The following is a 14,063-nucleotide window of genomic DNA, read 5'->3' on the forward strand; positions in this document are numbered from 1 at the left end:
AGCCCCAAAAGATTAAAATGTTTGTTTGGAAATCAGCAAAATCCGCGCAGGATGCATGGATCCTGCCTATCAAAAAACAAAACATAAGCGCGGACTCCTGTGCTTCTTTGGTAATTGGCCACATTCCAGGGTCAATACTTATGTAAAGGGGGCCCAGAGGGGCCCCCAGGGACCGTTACCCCCGGGGCTTTATTTAATTACGTGCGAGGGCTCTCAGGCCCCCCAGCCACGGGGACCGCTACCCCCGGGGCCTCTTTCAATTGTGTGGGGGGCTCTCAGGCCCCCCGAGCCCCAGGGACCACCACCCCTGGGGCTTCTTGAAATTAGGTGGGGGGCTCTCAGGCCCCCTGAACCCCGGGGACCACCACCACCCGGGGTTTCTAAAATTGAGAGGCCCCCGGGACCGCTACCCACCGGGGCTTCTTTAAATTCATTGCGGGGGGCTCTCGCGGGCTCACGGCCCCTCTGCAGCCCCGGAGACCGCCACCCTGGGGCTTTTTTTTTATAAAATACCCTGTGTGGGGGGGAATCAAGACCCCCCCAGCCCCAGAGCCCACCACCCCCTGGGGCTTTGAAACAGGTGGGAGGGAGGCCACGCAGTCCCCCTCCTGGAACCCTCAAGGGCCCTAGGGACCGCAAGGGGCTGCTCCTGCAGTGTCCTGGGGTGCCCACCCCCGGGACACTGCTGTTTGCTATGGCAGCCTCGCTGCTTTCGCCCTGCCATAGCAAACTGCTTTGCTGTTTGTAAGGGAGAGCAGGAAACCTGCTTTCTCTTCCAAATAGCAAAGCAAATTGCTTTTCCATAGGGGGAGCTGCATCTAAGCAGCTCCCCGTGTGGAAAAGCAATGCTGGCTCCCGCAGGAGGCGTGGAGCAGGCAGGACCATGGGGGGATTGGAGACCCCATGATCCCCAATGGAGTGGGCCAGACCCGGGGTATGGGGTTCCTCAGGACTATTAGTGGCCCGGGCAGGGGGCCGCATGGCCCCCCTCCTCAAATTAGAAAAACAAAATGTAAAAAAAACAATAAAGGCCGGCCCCGTGGGATGGGGTCCCCAAGCCATAAGGAGGGGGGCAAGGCAGCCACCCTCCCAAAAAATAATATTAAAAAAAGGGTCATGCCCGGCGATGGGGTCCCCCGGGCTGATTAAGGACTCAGGAGGGGGGCCACGCAGCCCCCTTCCCAATTTTTGTAATAGGGGCAGGCCCTAAAGGGGTGGGGTCCCCAGGGCCTAAAAATTAGAAAATGAAGGGGGGCTATGCACCCCCCCCTTCTTAAAAAAAAAAGGAATACCAGCAACACGCCGGAGGCCACGCCCCCTCCTTTCAGAACTCTGCAGACGGGCCCCCTGCCATGTTTGCAGATGGGGACCGAATTCCCCTTAAATACTGGGGGTCCCTGGGGCCAACTAGCCCACCAGGAACCTCCAGTATGCACCAGGGGCCTGCGTGGCCAGAGAGGTGGTCTGAGGCCACGCCTCTTTTTACACCTCTCTGCAACGCAGCTCCGTGGTGCTTACTGGAAGTACCTGGTGGGATAGTTGGCCCCCAGGGGACCTCAGGATTCAAGGGAAGTTAATCCCCCAACTTAAAATGCACCATGCGTACCTCCAGTAAGCACCACAGAGCTGAGTTGCAGGGTGTTGTAAAAAGGGGCATGGCCTCTGAACACCCCAGGGGACCTCAGGATTGAAGAGGAATTAATTCCACGACTTAAAATGCGTCACAGGGCGTGTTTGCAGACATGTCACCTCAGGCCCCGCCCCCTTCCTTCACCATTGTGCAAACGAGCCCTGTGGTGCATTTTAAGTTGAGGAATTAATTCCTCTTCAATCTTGAGGGTCCCTAGGGGCCAACCAGCCCGCCAGGTACCTCCAGTATGCGCCAGGGAGCTGCGTTGCAGAGAGGTGTTCAGAGGCAACGCCCCTTTTTACACCTCTCTGCAATGCAGCTCTGTGGCGCTTCCTGGAGGACCCTCAGGATTCAAGGGGACTTAATCTCCCAACTTAAAACGGACACAGGGCGTGTTTACACAGGGGCGAAGGGAGGGGACGGGGCCTGAGGTGACGTGTGCAAACACGCCCTGTGGCGTGTTTTAAGTTGGAAAAATATTTCCCTTTAATTCTGAGGCTCCCTGGGGGCTAACTAGCCCACCGGGGGCTTCCAGTAAGCGCCAATGCACTGCATTGCAGAGAGGTGGCCCAGGCTGTGCCCCATTTACACCTCTGTGCAACGCAGCTCTGTAGCGCTTACTGGAGGTACCTAGTGGGATACTTGGACCCCAGGGACCCTCAGGATTCAAAGGGACTTAATCTACCAAATTAAATGGACACAGGGCGCGTTTACACAGTGATGAAGGGAGGGGACGGTGTAGGAAAGTGGCTCTAAATATAGTGGACCAAAGTAAAATCAGCCGAACTACGAATCCCGATTTACTCACCTGTTAACAGGAGAAACCACAGTGCTGCATCTTTGAGCCCAGTACTGATCCTGAAAAGTACTTTTAACCTTACTTACCAGTAACTTGAATTTCCTTCCATAGGCTAACATTGACTGGTTTCACTTGGAAATTCTTCGAAGTGTGGAGTTTTGGAACTTTAAAATATTCCTCTAAAATCAGCCGAACTACGAATTCCGATTTACTCACCTGTTATTAGGAGAGACCTCAGTGCTGCATTTTGGAGCCCAGTACTGATCCTGAAAAGTACTTCTAACAATACTTACCAGTAACTTGAATTTCCTTCCATAGGCTAACATTTACTGGTTTCACTTGGATTCAAGCAAGCCGGGCCGACGACGGCTGAAATGCCAGAAACCGGTCCCCGGAAGCTTGTTTCCTTCCCAGTGTAAGAATTGGCTTGGTAGTTTGGTTTGCCCTGTTCCCATCATGCACTGGGACAGGAACAGACTAATTTGCATATAGCCAGGTCCTGAACTGGGATGGTGCAGTGAGCTAAAAAACGGTGTTGGATCTAGCCCTGATCTCTTGACTGGGTGAGAGTATTCTGCTTAATTCAGAAACTCTGTCCATCACCACCCCTTGTTGTTAAATATGTTTCGAGTTCAGCATGGCTTAGCCCCCTTGTACATACAAAGCCTTGCCAAGCCTTACCAACTCAATTGCAAACTGAGATCAGCCAATGTAGGACTTTGCGTTTTTGGCTAAAGTTCCCTAAACTTTTTGCTTTCCCCCTAGACCGTTTTCCTGACAAAGAGTTGCCAATTTAGATGCTTTGGGTACTTTGCCACTGCTGATCAGTGTCAAAGTACAAGTGTTCCCTGTGTAAAGTGTAATGGTATTTGGTTGGCCATGATTGGTATATTTGCCTTACTAGTAAAGGCCCTAGTGATGTGCACTGTGTGTGCCAGGGCTAGTAATGCAAAGGCGCGCGGAGAAGGGAACTCAGGCCTGCAGTGTAGGGCTTGCCTTGCACGCAGCTTGCTAAGATAGCATGTTGTCCTGACAAGTGCAACCACTTGTCAGGCCTTACTTTCCCTTTTGCATACACATTGGGCACCCCTTTAGTAGGTCCCAGGTAACCCCTGGGCAGGGTGCCATGTAAGTAAAAGGCAGGACATATACTAAGGTGTGTGTTATGTACTGACAGTGAAAAACATTCCATTTTGTTTTTCACTGCTGAAAGGCAATCCTGCCCATAGGACAGAATGGGGGAGGCTGGGTGTTGTGTTTATTAGCCTAGTTTCCTATAAGATTAAAATGGAGAGGTGAAGTTTAGTATGTATGAACTCACAGTGTCATAACACAATTTTTAGTGAAAGTGGTTTTGTCACTGTGCGTTCAGAAACCACTCTTTTAGAAAGTGGCTGAGTTTTGTGCTTTACGCATTTCTGTGTGTCTCTGTTGAATGTAGATTGACTGTCTGGATCTGAGAGGTGAGAGGAGTTGGGAGAGGTCTTGACCCAGGGAGGTTTTGAGATGGCACCAGGCTCCCCTGCATCAGGAGAGTAGGGGGAGGAGAAGCCCGGGAGGTGAAAAGGACTGGGCTGGTGCTATAAACCAATTGACCCATCTCCTGCTGAGTGATTAAGGATCCAGAACCCCAGTATCAAAGGGAGAAAGGTGAAACCGGGAGGGAGACACCCAGAACTGATTTAGGGAGGGGACAGGGAGCACAACAAACTTCAAAGAAAATAAGGGGTATAACTATGAGAGCTGAAAACCCTGAACATTGGAATGAAACAGAAATGATTTGAGACTGAAAAGACTTGGACCCATTTTGTGGTCAAGAGGAACCTCTGCTAAGAAAGGAGCAACTGAAGAGACTGCTGATGAAAGACCAATCCTTGCTTCATGATCTGGGGCTGATCTGCAGTTTGCTGTTCTAACCAAGGGAGAGGCTGTTGGGACTGTGCTTTGAGGCGCTGGGTCCCCCTGCTTGACGAAGACTGTGCTTTGTGCTGTGTCTTGAACCCCAAGGGCCCGAGGTGAGCTGGCTTCCTGTGTGGAAACACAAGAACAAAAAAGTTTCCGGAGAAGTCCAAAGCAACACGGTGTGCACATGTTTTTGCAGCTTGAGACCCTCGGAAGTCGTGCCTTGACATCGTGGGCACAAGGCAGAAAGCGGAGTCTCGGACATGCATGGTGCGTGTCATGGTGCAAGCCAAGGCGTTGGTGAGGAGCGCCTGGTCGTTGTGTGCACCGGAAGAAAGTGGAGTCTCAGATGTGCATGGTGCATGTCGTGGTGCAAGCCAAGGCATTGGTGAGAAGCATCTGGTCGTTGTGTGCACTGGGAGGAAGAATGGAGTCTTGGACTTGCAGAGTGCGTGGTGAGGTGCAGCCAAGGCTGGTGAAGAGCGCCTGGTCATAGTGTGCACCGAGCAAAGAGGTGAGACTCGGACACGTAGGGTGTGTGACGAGGTGCAAGTCGGGGTGTTGGTGAAGAGCGCCTGGTCATCATGGGCACCAAGGAAGAGGTGAGTCTCAGACGCGCAGAGTGCTTGTCGAGGAGCAACCAGAAGCGCTGGTGAGGAGTGCCTGGGTAGGGTGTGCACCAAGATCGAAGTAAGTCTCCACAGTGCTGAGGGCGGGTCTTGTAATCCACCTATACTGCCGGAAGGAGGGGCAGGTCATCGGGCCCTCAGAGTGAAACAGTAGCGGCCAGGACCAGCAGCCCCGGAGGAGCTGAGCTGCTGGCCCGAGCTAGCTGTGCCCATCTACGGAGTTCTGGATCAAGGCCCAAGTCGCTGAAGGAGGAGAGAAGAGTGGGGTCGCGCTCCCCAGGTAACGTGGCTCACCACCTGGGGTGGGGTGTGGACCCGGTTGGACACTCACTCAGCCTCTCGCTTGTGTCAGCTGCGCAAGCCTGTTTCTTCGTCTTGGATCTAGGCCTGTGCTGGCCCAAAGAGGGGCAGTACTGGGGCCGGAATGAGAAGCTGTACTTTTGTGTCATCATTGATCCATATTGGGGGCAACTGTTAACGGAGCAACTAAACTGTTGTATTACACTTTGCATTATTGCTGCTAACGAACTATCGAACTGTCGTATGACACCTGACTTTATTTGTGCCTGACGAACTACATGCTTGATGCGCTACGTACTGCATTACTTTTCCCCTGCAGAGTACATGATTGTAACGTGGCGCATTGCATCATTTTTTCATTACACCGTACCTGATTATAACCTGGCACATTGCATTATTTCTTCATTGAACAGTACATGATTGTAGAATGACCCATTGCTTTGTTTCTTCATTGCACAGGGCATGCTGGTAGTGATACGAATTGCATTATTCCTTCTAGTACATGACTGTGGCGCTACGTATGGCATTGTTTCTCTATTGCCCAGTACAGGAGTATATCGTTATGCATTGCAGTATTTCTTTTCTTTTGCAACGTGTGTGATTCTAACAATACGGGTGCGTGACTGAATATATAAATGAGTGATTCGGTGTCTCTGTGAATGTATGGGTAAGTGACTAGTTGTGTGAATGTTTGTATCAGTCTGTCAGTTGGTGCCTAAGTGGCTGTATTGGTGTGTGAGTGGGTATGTGAGTGGCTGTATAAATGATTGATTGGTTTTCTGAGTACCTGTACGGGTGGCTGAGTGTCTGAGTGGGTTAGTGAGGGTGTGTGTGATTGCCTGTCTGGGTGAGTGACTGGGTGAGTCCGTGGCTATATGGGTTAGGGAGTGTGTGTGTGAGAGGCTATATGGGTGAGTGAGTGTATTTATGGCTGTGTGGGTGAGTGAGTGGATGTGTCAGTGGTATATGAGTGAGTAACTGCATATGTGGAACCAGTTTAGGGGAGTGATGGGGTATATAAGTGACTGTATGTGTGAGTGAATGTGAGAGTGGCTGTATGGGTGAGTGTGTGCTTGTGTCAGTGACTGTATAGGTGAGTGAGTATGTGTTAGTGTATGTATGAGTAAGTACGTGGGTTTGTGTGTAACTGTAGGGCTGAGTAAGTGGATCTGTGATTGAAAGTATGGGTGAGTGAATGTTTGTGTGAGTAGCTCTACAGTGACTGGCTCAGTGTGTGGGTGGCTGTATGAGTGTATGAGTGGATATATCAGTAGCTGTATTAGTGAGTGAATGGGTGTATGAGTGGCTGTATGGGTGAGTGAGTTGATTTGTGTGTAGGACTATGAATCAGTAAGTGGGTGTATAAGTACTGGTATGGGTCTGTGAATGGGAAGTGAGTATATGAAAGGTTCTAAGGGGCTGTAATGGCAGAGTTTTTGGGCTCTATTTAGCAGTGATATAGACCTTAGTCTTGCTCACATCTAGTATAGGTATTCTTAGCCTGTGTTGGCCCTTTTAAGCCCTTTTTTCCAGACCTAGAAGAGGATAGCTGCTTAATATGATGATAGCTTGACTTTAACCTGTCTATTGCCTATTGGCTTTGACATATTAGACACATTGGTATGGTTTATGTAGGTATTCTGACAGAGCTAAGGGGCATTTCATCCCTTTCAGGCCTACAGGCCTAGAGCTAGAGGGACTCCATCTTGATGAAGCTGAGAGGCTTTTCAGGGTAAAGGCAAAGTTTATAGTTATAACTGTTGTTCGCCCTAAGCGGACCGGAGAGAACCGGCCAGAGCTGAATCTAATCAGGAATTGTTCCCGGGCTCAGGTCTCTAGACGAAACAAGCAGACTGGTCACTGTGGGAGCGTCTAGCGCAAGGAGCCTGGTGCATGGGATTGGTGGGAGGAAGCTGCTGGCTGGAACTTTCCATGAGGAAACAGCATTCTATATCAGTGAAGTTCAGAGGCGGAGTCGAGTCGAGGAGAGTCGAGTGGAGGTGGCGAAGCCAGTCAGTCGTGTTGAGGTGGAGGAGTGGAAAGCAGTGGAGTGGAGTTGGCAGAGAGAGAGAGGGTTCAAGCTGGAGAGAGAGCTGAGTTGAATAGTGAGCTGGAACTGAAGGAAGCAGTCAGAAGCAGTTACTTATCAGGAGGAGGTGTGAATAGCTGGAGTCTGAAGTAATGCCTTTTAGAAGAGACGGAGGAGAGATCGTGGACTAACCTATGGGAGCAGATGGAGTTATTTGGACATTGGTGCAGAGACAGAGTGAATAAGCTAGTGGAATGAACGGTGATCAGAGCGGCAGGAACCATTAAGATTGAAGCTGGAAGGTGGAGACAGTTCGTGGGGGAGAGGAGTCCAGTGCAAAGTGATCAGCGCAGAGGTGTACCCAAGAGTGCAGGAGAGAGAGAGAGTCTGAGATGAGCCAAGGCACAGACGAGAGAGGAACCCAGATGACAGCTAGAACAAGACTACACACTAATAAGGTGAACTCTATCCTTAATCTTGTCCTTATTCCCTAAGCTATTGCATGTCTAATCTTTTCTCTTTCAGCGGTGTGTTCTACCTATAGTCTTTGTCAGTTACAGATCTGTGTATTTTTATATTGTTCTAATAAAATAACCCCCAGTTTGTAGCAAACTGGCATGTGTCTCATACTTTTGTTCAATCTAGGTAAATATATCTCCTAGGTGTTTACTAGGTACATGAATGGATGAGTAATCCCAATCAGGTAAGTGGTGATCACATAAATAGAGAGTGAGTGGACCTATGATGCCAAGAATAAGAGGTACATTATATTAATTGGCTAACTCCTAATATTGTAGTAGCAGACCCTTAGTGAAGAGACTTCCCAATATATATATATATAGGTGTTCATAGGAATGTGGTCGTCGTTGATATGCGGCGTTAGTGAGAACGTTGGGTAGGAGACCAGCGTGGATACCCACAAGATTGTGGCTTGAATAAGTGAGAGCGTCAGGGAGGAGACTGGCGTGGAGGTTTGCCGGATTGCAAACCGTTTGGAAAAGGGAGCATTGGGTTCTGCAGGCCCATGTGTAGACGCACCGGATTGTGTGTCATATCTGCCCTAGGGTAGATCAGTCTGGGTCTGAGTGGCCGCGAGACTAACTGATGTATGAGTGTGGTGTAGGGTATGGATATCCCTAGTAATCAGTGAGTATTCTTAGTATCCCTATAGATTTAGTGGTGTTTTTAATAATATGAGCTTGTATATTGCGAGTTCCCCATCCTCAGGTAGGTACCCAGGTGCCTGGATGGATAGTCCTGAGGAGGGATGTGATTACGTTCTGGCTGGGTTGGAGGGGCCCCTAGGGGCTGATCCCATCTAATCAGAAATTCCGACCATAACATTTGGCGTAGTCGGCATCTTACGAATCCTGTGTGTCCTGGCCATGTGCTTAGATTGTTTGTGGGAGTGCCCTGAGCACCAGACATAACATTTGGCGTAGTCGGCATCTTACGAATCCTGTGTGTCCTGGCCATGTGCTTAGAGAGTTTCCCATGTGTTGTGAGGGAGTGCCCTGAGCGATGGTTCCATCTGGCGTAATGTTGCAGTTTATGTAGCCTGTGTGACCTATGGGCTTGAACAGTTGCAGCGTGAGGAGATTGCATTACATCATGGCATTTGGCTTATTCAGGGTGGAAGGAATGGTTATCATCTTGGTGTTTAAACTGTCAGGGTTGAAGGTTGGCATTACATGAGGGAGCCAGTTACATCTTTGTGATGGTCCAATAGTATAAATGTGTGTAAAAAATGTTTTTAAATTGTCCATTAAATTGCTTGCTGCATCTGCTTATGCTGTGCAATGTGAAATGTGTTCATTGTTATATGATCTGTGGAGTTCTTTGCATATAGCTCCTTGTAAATATGGCTTATGAATAGCGCCATATTATTGTGGCTTGTGAGGTGCATGTTCTTATGTTGACCTGCTGTGTTCCTTGTGAATTGCGCCTTGGATATAGTGTTTGTGAAGAGTTTGTCTTGTAAATATGGCTTGTGAATAGCGCCATGTGGTCATGGCTTGGACAGGGCATGTTATCATTACGTTAGGCAGGAGAGAGCTGGATCTCTCTCGGGTGCTTGGGGATAACGTTTTGAAAATGTGTGTACGTGTTATCTGTAAACGTGAAGAGATGTGTTCATGATTTTCCCATGTATCTGCAGTCATTGGGAATTGATTGTGCTTGAGCTGCCAAAGGGTTAATATCTTGAATTGAGATGGCAGTCTTTATTTTTAACATGCTGTCAACACGCATGGTTATCTGACCTGACTATAAAAGTCAGTGGATTATTTGATGGTTTGATTTTGACTTTTTTTTTTGGATTCCTTGGTCTGCCTACGTGCTTTGTCAGCTTCTTGACGGAAAGGTAACATCTTGTGCTTTGCGAAGGGTTCTGTTCATTTCACATTCTTTTTGAACTGCGTCTACGAATTTGTGTGGGTTTTTGCCTTGGAACTGTAAGTTATAAATCAACCAGTCGGATTGAGATAAGGGTTTGCACGGAGAGAGCTGTGTTCTTTTAAATACGCTTCTTAATATGCATCCATAGACGTGTGGAGTATTATTTTTGAATGCATGATTTAAAATGAATGAAATGTTAAGGAGGTGGCCCGTTAGAATGCATGCTACGGGCTGTTTTCATTAATTATTTCTTTGAGGGTTTTCCATCTAGAAAGGAATGTGCTGGTTGCAATGATCACAGGTTGAGAATAATCAATCTTGCCCGACAGTGCATGGTAACATGTGCTTTTAATTAGTGAAAGGCAACCGTGTGCTTTTGAAGAAAAATAATGATATGTATTCTTATTATTATTTTCCCAAATGCAAAATGAAACTTTTTTTATAAATGTGTCTATATGAAAAGTTTGCGCTATAAATTACACTGTAATGCATAGTTGCATGATGCCCCTGGTTGAACTAAACACAATGGTGAAATATGTCTGCATTTTGTGTTGTTTTAAAATTATTTCTCTTTCAACAGCTGACAATGGTCCATGTTAATTCGTTTTTTAAATACAGACTGTATGTGCAAAACTTAGTTGCCCCTTTCTAAATAAGTGCCCTTATTTTAATTATCTTGCCTTTAGCTGAATTAGTTAGACAAAAGTCTTTTTAGAAACTGGAGCTTTTAAGTAGCAGTACATTGTAACAGAATTGTTTTTTTTTTAGAATGCTGGCTTTCGTTAGTTAGTGCAATCAGGCCTGGGAACAAGCTTGCAAAGAATTTGTTTGTCGACCTTGGCAGACCAGCTGGTTTGTGAAGACGAGTTTTTTTTTCTTCTTCCTCTGCAGGCTCCGAACACGGCCCTGTCTCGTTATGATTGGCTATAATCCAATTTTGTTCCGCGGACGGCTTGTTTATGTAAGGGTGGGGTTAACTGGCTCTTCCTGGCTGTTGACGCAGGCAGCTTCATTGCCTGCTGATAAGGGACTCTTGCACACTCTTGGCCCTTGGCAGTAGGCCTGGGCGGGCTTCTCTGATCAGGGAAATGGGAGGCTTGCAGTGCCCTGCGCCTGCTGTGAGATCATCATTTGGCAGTGATTCAAATTGCTTCACACTGTAGCCTGGCTCCGCGTCTGAAGGGAGAAGGCTGTCTTAGAGAGGATTAGGGTATGTTAGGCCCTGCTAAATTTCATTAAAAGTTAAATTTTGAATGTTTTTAATTAATTAGGATATTTTCTTTTCAATAATGAAAGGCACCTGGGGTGCTTTTTAAATTAAAATTTTATTTTTCAAGAATAATGATACTTGTTTTCTTGTCCTAGGTTGCTGGGTTGTGGTGTTGGTGTGGGTCGCCCCCCCCCCCCCACTTCCTTTTCTTATTTTAGTTTTTTACTTTCATGTTTTTATGTTAGTTTATTATTTTTGGAAGATGGAACCAGACCAGACCAGACCGGAAGGGTGGTGGATGGCCGCATCGGAGGAAGTGTCCGGATACCGAAGATGCAGGGTGGTGGCCTACACTGAAGTAACAAAATTGACATTGGACTCTTTTTTTTTTTTTTTTTGATGATACAAAGCAAATGGATTTGGTTATATAATTCCTTGGCCTGCATTATTATTTGCAATCACTACGAGCAGGCCCCACTTTAAAAAAAAAAAAACACAAACATGTTTTATTTGTGACAGAATCACAAAAGGATTTGGTACTATAATCCCTTGGCCTGCATTATTCCCATGTTTTCAATCATTACAAGCAGGCCCCACTTTTAAAAGCAAATACATGTCACCTATTATAGTTTTCCTGTTTTCTTCAAAACAGTTTTTGCCAATGAAGGACTTTTTTTTTTGAATGGTGGTGCACACATGTGTTCCACAGTGTGATGTAAAATGGCTGTTTTAGGCTTGGTGTTACACCAGCTATCTTGTAGAAATGGGGTTGTTTTTTACTGTTCTTACATTTTCACCTTGATTGATCAAAGGGTGGTTACCCTAGACTTTGGATTGTCCTGGGAGGTGTGTCTTTTAGTATGATTATGTATTAATGTTTGCCCAGACCTTGAGAACAATTTGTCATGTTTCAAATGTCAGTAGGCCTCATTTAGGCCCATTGTTATTTTTATTCCACATTTCAGTCCCTACACCAATAGATTTCATGAGTCATCATTAGCTTAAATTGACTATAGTAGGTAGGCCTCATTTAGGCCCTTTGTTGTTTTCTCATTAGAAGTTGAAACACATTTAGTTCTTAAGTTGTCCGAAGTAGGTAGGCCTCATTTAGGCTTAAGTTGTCCGAAGTAGGTAGGCCCCATTTAGGCCCCTTGCTGTTTTCATTCAACACATAAGTCCCTACATCACTAGATTTCACCAGTTATCATTAGAAGTTGAGGCACATTTAGTTTGAGGATGCTTTGGTTAGTTTCTGTTGTTATCAGATCCAATCTCAGATATGTTTCAGCATTTAAGTCAAGGGTGCTTTGATTTGTTTTCAGTTGGTTGTTAGGTTTGTATTCCCTACAATTGAGTTTCAGGTGGGATTTCCTTAAGTTGTCATTCTTTTTAGGGAGTTTTTTAGTTTTTGATTTGTTGATAGATTGTGTTGATGTTTGTCTATATGGATGTTATTGTTTATAAGATGTTCGCAAGATAAGGATCTAAGGGTGGATGGCAGAGTTTTTGGCTCTATTTAGCAGTGATATAGATCTTAGTCTTGCTCACATCTAGGATAGGTATTCTTAGCCTGTGTTGGATAGATTGTGTTGATGTTTGTTTATATGGATGTTGTTGTTTATTGATGTTCGCAAGATAAGGATCTAAGGGTGGAATGTAATGGCAGAGTTTTTGGGCTCTATTTAGCAGTGATATAGACCTTAGTCTTGCTCACATCTAGTATAGGTATTCTTAGCCTGTGTTGGCCCTTTTAAGCCCTTTTTTCCAGACCTAGAAGAGGATAGCTGCTTAATATGATGATAGCTTGACTTTAACCTGTCTATTGCCTATTGGCTTTGACATATTAGACACATTGGTATGGTTTATGTAGGTATTCTGACAGAGCTAAGGGGCATTTCATCCCTTTCAGGCCTACAGGCCTAGAGCTAGAGGGACTCCATCTTGATGAAGCTGAGAGGCTTTTCAGGGTAAAGGCAAAGTTTATAGTTATAACTGTTGTTCGCCCTAAGCGGACCGGAGAGAACCGGCCAGAGCTGAATCTAATCAGGAATTGTTCCCGGGCTCAGGTCTCTAGACGAAACAAGCAGACTGGTCACTGTGGGAGCGTCTAGCGCAAGGAGCCTGGTGCATGGGATTGGTGGGAGGAAGCTGCTGGCTGGAACTTTCCATGAGGAAACAGCATTCTATATCAGTGAAGTGCAGAGGCGGAGTCGAGTCGAGGAGAGTCGAGTGGAGGTGGCGAAGCCAGTCAGTCGTGTTGAGGTGGAGGAGTGGAAAGCAGTGGAGTGGAGTTGGCAGAGAGAGAGAGGGTTCAAGCTGGAGAGAGAGCTGAGTTGAATAGTGAGCTGGAACTGAAGGAAGCAGTCAGAAGCAGTTACTTATCAGGAGGAGGTGTGAATAGCTGGAGTCTGAAGTAATGCCTTTTAGAAGAGACGGAGGAGAGATCGTGGACTAACCTATGGGAGCAGATGGAGTTATTTGGACATTGGTGCAGAGACAGAGTGAATAAGCTAGTGGAATGAACGGTGATCAGAGCGGCAGGAACCATTAAGATTGAAGCTGGAAGGTGGAGACAGTTCGTGGGGGAGAGGAGTCCAGTGCAAAGTGATCAGTGCAGAGGTGTACCCAAGAGTGCAGGAGAGAGAGAGAGTCTGAGATGAGCCAAGGCACAGACGAGAGAGGAACCCAGATGACAGCTAGAACAAGACTACACACTAATAAGGTGAACTCTATCCTTAATCTTGTCCTTATTCCCTAAGCTATTGCATGTCTAATCTTTTCTCTTTCAGCGGTGTGTTCTACCTATAGTCTTTGTCAGTTACAGATCTGTGTATTTTTATATTGTTCTAATAAAATAACCCCCAGTTTGTAGCAAACTGGCATGTGTCTCATACTTTTGTTCAATCTAGGTAAATATATCTCCTAGGTGTTTACTAGGTACATGAATGGATGAGTAATCCCAATCAGGTAAGTGGTGATCACATAAATAGGGAGTGAGTGGACCTATGATGCCAAGAATAAGAGGTACATTATATTAATTGGCTAACTCCTAATATTGTAGTAGCAGACCCTTAGTGAAGAGACTTCCCAATATATATATATATAGGTGTTCATAGGAATGTGGTCGTCGTTGATATGCGGCGTTAGTGAGAACGTTGGGTAGGAGA

The sequence above is a fragment of the Lissotriton vulgaris genome, chromosome 3_1 (assembly GCF_964263255.1).
Source record: "Lissotriton vulgaris chromosome 3_1, aLisVul1.2, whole genome shotgun sequence".
Taxonomy (NCBI): domain Eukaryota; kingdom Metazoa; phylum Chordata; class Amphibia; order Caudata; family Salamandridae; genus Lissotriton; species Lissotriton vulgaris.